An 8532-nucleotide genomic window follows, 5' to 3' on the forward strand; every position below is an offset into this window, starting at 1 on the left:
GGTCAATACTCGGTTCATCACTTACCCACCGGGTTGAAGAAAACCTGGGTCGTTACAAGGTTAATAACTTAATTTTAAATAAATAAATAAATAAATAAAATAAAAATAAAAAAAGATGTTTCAAAAGCAAATAAAAAAATATGAGGACTTCTCCCAAAAGGTAAGAAGTGGGAAATGATTAGATGGAGGTTGTTTTGATTTGAAGCCTAGTTGATTTGAGCTTATAAGTCCTTAGGCGTGTTTAAACACCTAATGCCCTAAAGCCGTCCGGTTTGGGAGTCATTGACCAAACGCTCGACCTCATAGATCACTAGAAAGCTTAATAGATCAATATATTACACTATGCTTCCATCTTTGATCCGTAGGATTAGAAAATTATATATATATATAGATATATATCGAGTGAAAAGAATAAGCATACCTAGTTGAATAAAGCTTTAATAAAAAGTCCACTCTTTGTTTTGATAATCGGTACTAGATTTGTGTGCTAGTTTAAGGGTAAGAATGTGATCATTTATTTAGTTGGCTTAGATAGCAACATATTTGATGCCGGTTCACTCAAAAAGGGTTCTAGAGTTGTTTTGATTTGTATGATCATTTTCTTGATGTGTGGAGGACCATACTTGCTTGCTTGATGTTGAAATTTTGGGTATCATTTCTGGAAACCCTCACGAGACTTCACTCGTCCACTAGGGGTAACTTAGGAGTTTAAAAGGCTTGTTGCATGTGCTGAATGCAATCGTGTTCCCTACGAAAATGGCGTTATCCATTTATTACTTTCTTGTTCGTAGTTGTATAGTTGTTTATTTCATTTCTTTACTTCGTATTTTATTGCTAGGGACTAGTAATATTTAAGTTTGGGGGTGTGATAAGCGCTGAAAAGTGCACATTTAAACCCCTTAAGCTTGAACATTCTATGACCTTATTCTATATTATTTTCCAGTTTTAGTCTAATCTCATGTTATTTCCCTTTTTCTGCTACTTATCCCCAAAATAAGTCAATTCAGCTGAATTAGAGCTTAAAAGATGCAATCTCAAGCTTAATGGAAGAAATGAGCAAAGTGGAAGCAAAGTGGAGGAAAACAACATTCTTCGATCGATCAGACCAAGATCCGATCGATCTTACAGTGATCGTTCCAACCATGCCAAGACGAATCAAGCCTCTTCTCCTTATACTCAGGAAATTTCCCTCTTTGATTGGTCTAACATTACTTCAATCGATCGGACATCTTTGATCTTATCCCCATCTAATACTTTTGTCCTTTTCCCAAAATATCCCGAAAATATCACAAATTTGTCATTATTCCAAAAAGACGCCGCCATAGTTCGATCGATCTGACCACCCTTGTGATCAATCGAACCTCCTCAAGTGCGAAAAAAAAGAGTTCCAGCCAATTAAAAGGTGTGCGAAAAAAATAAAGTTCCAACCAATTAAAAGGTGTGCTCATGGTGCAATCATTTGGAGGCCCTAGTGCACGAGGTCTGACCATTGGGTGTGACACTTGAGCTACCTATATAAGGATTTTGAGCCATTTATACATATACAATCTTAGAGAGAAATAAACCATATACACAAGAGAGGTTAGAGGAGTCGAGAGATTAGAGAGACACGCACCATTTGGAAGTTCTTCCACTCATCTAGGGTTTCCATTAAGGAGAAGAAGATCATTCCTGACATAGAAATAGCCCTTGAGAGTTGGATGACTACATCAATGAGTGGCTAAACCATTCTCTTGGGGCTAAAGATTGCCCTAAGCATGCCTCTTAGACTTTGATGTTTTGTAATTTGAGGGGATTTATGTTATAGTTCTTGTCTTAACATTTAATCTATATATGAATCTTGTTCACACAATGATTTGTGTAGTTTAATATTTCTAATTGATCATTTCATTCTATTCATATGTCTATGTATGCTAGAATAGATGTTCATGTGTTTATCTCTAGGTTTTGTGATATTGATGCATGTCTATGTGTGTTGATGCTATGAATCTAGTGATGGTCAAGGCATGGTGCTTAAATGGAATACTCTTAATGTTTATTTGATGGTTCATACTTATTTCTTGATGGATTGTTCCTCTTCCTTAGTTTAATTTTCATGTCCCTATCTTAGTTATTATGTAGTTGCTTTACTTTCTTAAATGGGAGGACAATCCATGCTTTTTGTTTGATATTCCATACTTATGAATACAAGTAGTATATTTCTCTGATTTGATGATGTGTATTGATTGTGGACTTAAAGGAATGAATAATGGCTTAACTGGATATGTTGTACTATTCACTAATTTGGCTAGACAATATATACTTATTTAGTCATCCATGCTTGTTGATTCAATCAATGACACACACTAGTATTGCTGTGACAACCCTAGATTTTTTAACCCAGTGTGTCCTGTGATGAACCAAAAGAATGACCCGATAACGGATCCGAAATGCGGAAACGAAGGAAACTAAGTGGCCACTAGAGATATACGTCATCCCTAAGGCATCAAAATGACTCCCCATGGCATGATCAAATTGCATTATATGCTATTGTGTGATGATGTGAACATACACGCAAGTGTAAAATGGTATTTTAAACATACTACAATGGCCCATGGCCTTATTACAACTCATTTACAACATTTGACATGTCAGACCTCCAAGTTAGAAAAATTACATTTCATAAACAAATCATGAACATGCTAACACTTGCATGTGAACAAGAATGTTTCTAAAGAAGCTCAACTCAGCAAATCACCCAAGCAATTGCAATCTCCAATCTTGTATCTTGTACCTGAAATATGCCCCAGTATCGTAGGGGTGAGTAACATAAAGCCACTCGTAGGAAATGAGCATACATCGACCTACGTTTTACAAGTGTACATGATTTAATCATTGTGGTTCATTCCACCTAACGTTTATGTCAAAGGTGAGACTCAGGGAGCATCCTAGCTACCTAAGATCATTTCTAGCATAAAACACATCCTTTATGTAATTTCAACAACACAAGAGTATGTTACACATAGCAACAAGATATAACATGCTTACACAAAGCAACTAGATAGAAACATGCTTACACAAAGCAACTAGATATAGATTCTCAAAGTTATCAACTTGAAATCTAAATGCTAAATCAACTAAATATAGCAATCTAGTATAATTAGAATATCTAAAACCACACATCAAGACATAGATTCTCTAAGTTATCAACTAGAAATCTAAAAGTGTGAAATCAACTAAATATAACAATTTAGTATAGATGTACTTAACAACATCAAATCGCCGATTGCTAAAACCACACGTCACAATATAAACATGATTGCAAACTTGGAATTGAATGTGAAAACAAATATTGGATTACTTGGACATCAAAGCTCGGATTTCCGCCGAGACAAGGCAAATTTGGAACTACTAATCCCCGGGCAGCCTACCCAACGCGCGAACTTCTTAGGGCTAATTTGGAGCTACTAACCCCCAGGTAGCCTACCCAACGCGCGAACTTTTGACTTAGAGGACTCACGTCCCCATACTAGACCCAAACTTTAGCCATCTAACAGAACAATGTCCCAAGTGATTCCAAAATAAGCCAAATAAGTTCACAACTTATACATGATTTATACAATGCACGAAGTCACCTTCCATGCACAAGTAGATTGTAATCACACAATACATGCTCTAAATCCACAACTACTATAGGATGACAATGTCGAATCTTCAGAGTGCGATTCGTTACACGTTATAATAATATAACCCAATATTGAAAACATAAACTCATAAATTCATTATAAGTCAAAAGTCATACTTTAAACATACTATCAATGTCAAATACATGAGTTAATCAATAATATAATAGAAATGGAATTTTAATCGATAAACTAATTAAATTCTCTAGGTTTCAAATCTCAATCAAATAACCTCCAATTAATACCTGATAAACAATATAGTATGGTCATTACATACACCACATCAAAACTCGATTAAGCCATAAGAACAATAAAATGGAATTTAATTAAATCATGATAATCAAATCCCTAACTTCTAAAATAATATCAAATGGTTCCAAATTAACATATGCTAGAACATAAGTCATAGTTATTACAAATATCAAGTTAAACACTTAATTAGGCCAATGGAACCCTTAATTAGATTTTAATTAATCATTTTAATTAAAATCTCTAGATTTTCATACTTGTCTAAATGCTCTCAAATTAAAGTATGTTAAACAACATGCCAAGACATAATTTAAAAGCATATCACAAGTCAATTTCATGCAAGGTACGGCAATGGGATTTAATCTTTCACAAAAGATAAATATTAAATAAAATATGCAATTTTTATTCAATCAATACCAATTTAATATATGTTAACAAACATATTAAAACATAATTTTTGAGTATGCCACAATTCAAATCAAAGTTATATATCATCATGAATTTTAAATCTTATACAAAGAAATAAAAATTACTAACTTTCTAAATTTGATACAAGGCATACATATAAGTTGTATAATCATGAGAAACACTCAATACAACACATATAAATCCTAAAACATATCCTACCTCAATTGGAATGAAAATCCCAATTACTACCGAAATAAAATCGCCCCAAATTTTTGGTCCGTAAGACAGATATTTCAACTTGTTACCTTCAACTTGGGAAATTCATAAAAAATTCAATTCTAATCCAAATTGAATGAATCTAAAGTCCAATGAAAGCTTAAACACTGTAATTTGATAATATCAATTTAGTTTAACAAAATATTTTCCCAATTGAAATAGTTTTGACCCACAACTTTGAAACAAATTCTGCCCAGAAAACACATTTTCAGCCTGTAACTTCCAACTTTGAAAATTCATGAAAAATTCATTTGACATCCAAATTGGGCAAACCTAATTTATTTTGGAAGTAAACATATGAGAGTGTAAAACTGAAAATTTAAGCCATGATCCAGTGTCAAAAGGTTAGTCCAATAAATCATCTAAAAATATGTTTTCCAACTACAATAAAAACATGGACAGCAGATAGTTTCGGATTTTTAAAAAAATTTAGAAATCCTCTAAAATCGTGAAAAAATTCTGAGTAATGTTAAACCCATGGAGGAAGTTTCAATAAAAATTTCAAGGCAATTGAAGTGACACAGCTTTATATAAAAATTCATTTCCGGACTGAAAAGGAAAAGCTTCAAATTTTCAACAACTAGCTTGCAACTTCAAAAATTCATAATTAATTCATTTTAAATCCAAATTACATGAAACCAAAACTAAATGAAAGCTAATTGAGTATATTTTCATATTCTATATTTAATTTGATAAGATTAATTTCAATTTAAAATAGTTTAAAGGCAAAATACAAGTCCTTCTCTTCCATGCATGTAAAATACTCAATAATGACATAAAAATACTTCAAAATAATAGATCAATACCTCGCTAGAGAATTGAATCTCTAGATACCAAAGCAAAACTAGGAGTTAGGCTAGATCCTTCAAGGGTTTTGAAGAGGAGGATGAGGGGAACAAAAAGTATTCCAAGCTTTATGGTCTAAAGTAAGTGGAAGGGACTCAAAGATCAAGGTCAATGCCTAAGGCTTCAAGATCCATCCATGGAGGCTAGGGTTTTCTTGTAAGGAAGAGAATGAAATAATGTGGTTAAGTGTGGGTGGAGAAAATAAAAATCCTCCACTCACTATGTGCTCTTACACCATGGTCAACACACACATCTATGGTCAATTGCACAAAAACCCTCATCTAAAACCATAATCCCAAAGTGGCCCAAAGATATTTGCAAGACTAAATTGTGAACCTACACTTGTCACCAATCCATGGCTCCTTCCTAGGCTAAATCCCACACCTACACTTGTCAACCATCCAAGCCAACAAGTGCACCAATCCTAGGGCAACAAGTGGGTAAATCCTCACCCTCCAAATGTCATCATCCAATGCATTAAAGTGTTTTCATACAAATGTCAACAAGTGGACCAATGAGAGTGTGACACTTGTCACACTTTTTAAAAATTGCAAAAAGGTTCTTTTTGAAAATATCTTCCAAATTTAATTGCAAAATAGTCCCCATGATGAAAAATAATTACTTTATTTAATTACACTAAAACCCCAGAAGTTAAGAATAATTACACTAAAGTATGCATTAATGCCCTTTTATGAAAGAAGAAAGCAATCAACATGCTTTTCTAGAAAAGTAAAAATACCACTATCATGGAAATCAAATATCATGAATGCATGCAAAACTGGAATCAAATCCGAACACAAAAAGTGAGGTTGTGCAAGAAAAAAGGATAAACGAGAAAAAGACAAAATGTGAATAGTGTTCGGAAAAATAAAATATGGAAATGACACAATCCCTAAAGGAAGTTGTCAATCCAAGGAAAAGAGTCTCGAAAATCATTCCAAAGCACTCGAGACGACATCAAGTGATGAAAAGCCGAACCCAAAAAGGAAAAGACAACGGAAAAAAAAAATATCCGTTAAAATCTAAAAAAAAATAAAAGGAAGAAAAATGACCGGGTCATTACAATTGCAATATATAATTCCCTTCATCCATTACACATTGAGTGTCTAGGAAGGTGATGTTTAGTGGTGTCCTCTAACTCCCAACATCCCTTTCTTATATTCTCTACATTTTATTTTACTTCAATTACTTTACTTTGCATCCATTTAGTTGACATTGTAGTTTAATTAACCAATCAAAACATCTTTGATCACTCACCTACTAATCCAACATTGATTTCCAAGCTAAATTCACTCTATTTCCCTTGGGACGATCCCTACTCACCCTAGTTATATTTATAGTTAGAAATGGTAATGGCAATCTCTAAATATAAACTTGGCCACACTATACTCTATTTTGTGCTTTGTGTTTAAGATCTACCACTCGGTTTTACAGGTTAAAACTCAGAGATCCTAATGTCATCATTTGTGTAAAACGCATGATATATCTAAAAAAATAGATAGATGAGTTTGTTGATTAACTTCAAGAACTTCTAGAAAAGAGACTTATTGAAAATACTAAAAGTCCTTATACTAGCCCCACTTTTATGGTAAGAAACATTAGTGAGGTCAAAAGAGGAAAAGCCCGCATGGTAATCAACTATAAGTGGCTTAATGAACATTTAATTTTCGATGGTTATTTTATTCCTCGAAAAGATGTTCTAAACAACCAAACTTGTGGAGCAAAAATCTTCAACAATTTGATTGTAAATCCAGTTTTTGGCAATTAAAATTGACAAAAAAGGTAAAGCCACTAACTGCTTTCAGTACACCAAGAGGTCATTATTAGTGGACTGTAATACCATTCGGTCTCAATACTGCACCTCAAATATATCAAAGATGAATGGATAAGATCTTTAAAAACCTTAAAGATTTTGTCATAGTATACATCGATGATTTATTGGTTTTCTCTAAAAGAAGAGAAAATCATAAAAAACATTTAAAACTTCTATGTGCAAAATTCTAAAGACATGAAATTATTTTATCACCCAATAAAATCACAGTTGAACAAGAGAATATTGATTTTCTTGGGTTAGTTTTAAATCAAAAAGGGATAAAACTACAAAATCATATCATTATAAAAATTCGTGATTTTCCTGACACTATTCAAGATAAAAAAATAACTTCAAAGTTTTCTTGGAATCTTGAATTATAAACGCAACTTTATTAAAGGTTTATCTCAAAAAGAAATTCCTTTAATAAAGAAGCTTCAAAAGGATAAAACTTTTGACTGGACTGAAAACGATAAAAGAATTGTTCAACAGAATTGTACAAAAAAGATCTTGTTAACATTCCTGAAGTTTATTTTCCTCAAACAGATGATAAACTTATTCTTGAAACAGACGCCTCAGACTTATGTTTGGGATGCGTATTGAAGGCTATTCCTAAAGAAAAATGGGATGAACCTGATTTTTCTGATCACCTGATAAGAGCTAGAAAGACTCCTATCCCAAAAAAGCTTCAAAAAGAAGAATTGATTTATGGTTATAATTCTGAAAAAATTAAACCAAATGAAAAGAATTATATCATTTATGAAAAAGAGCTTTTGGTTATCAAATTAGCTATAAAAAGATTTCATATTTATATTGCACTAGAAGATTTTATTGTCTGAACTGACAACCAAGTAGTAAAGGACTTCCTTATAAATAAAGAAATAATTGTTTAGAAGGAAGGAAATTAAAATGGTACACTGTTATTGCCCAATATTCTTTTTCTATAGAACATATTAAAGGCACTAACAATTTTCTTGCAAATTTCCTAAGTAGGAACTATATTGAAATATCTAAAAATATTTCTTTTTATACATATGAGCGATAAAGGTAAACAACCTCAAAAAGATGGTTGGATTACAATCACTAAAAAAGTGAATAAACAACCAGCTCTGACTCTATCACAGCCATTAAACAAGTGGTTTATAGTTTTTACAGGATTTCACCCAGGAATCTATGAAAATTGGAATGATTGTCATACCCAAATAAAAAATTATAATGTATCATGTTTCAAAGCTTATGACATGCTTATAGAAGCTCAAAAAGTATTCTATAATGTGGGTC

The sequence above is a fragment of the Cornus florida genome, unplaced genomic scaffold (genome assembly GCF_030987335.1).
Source record: "Cornus florida cultivar Cherokee Brave unplaced genomic scaffold, ASM3098733v1 CherokeeBrave_3.0.0_Hap2_Chr07, whole genome shotgun sequence".
Classification (NCBI taxonomy): Eukaryota; Viridiplantae; Streptophyta; class Magnoliopsida; order Cornales; family Cornaceae; genus Cornus; species Cornus florida.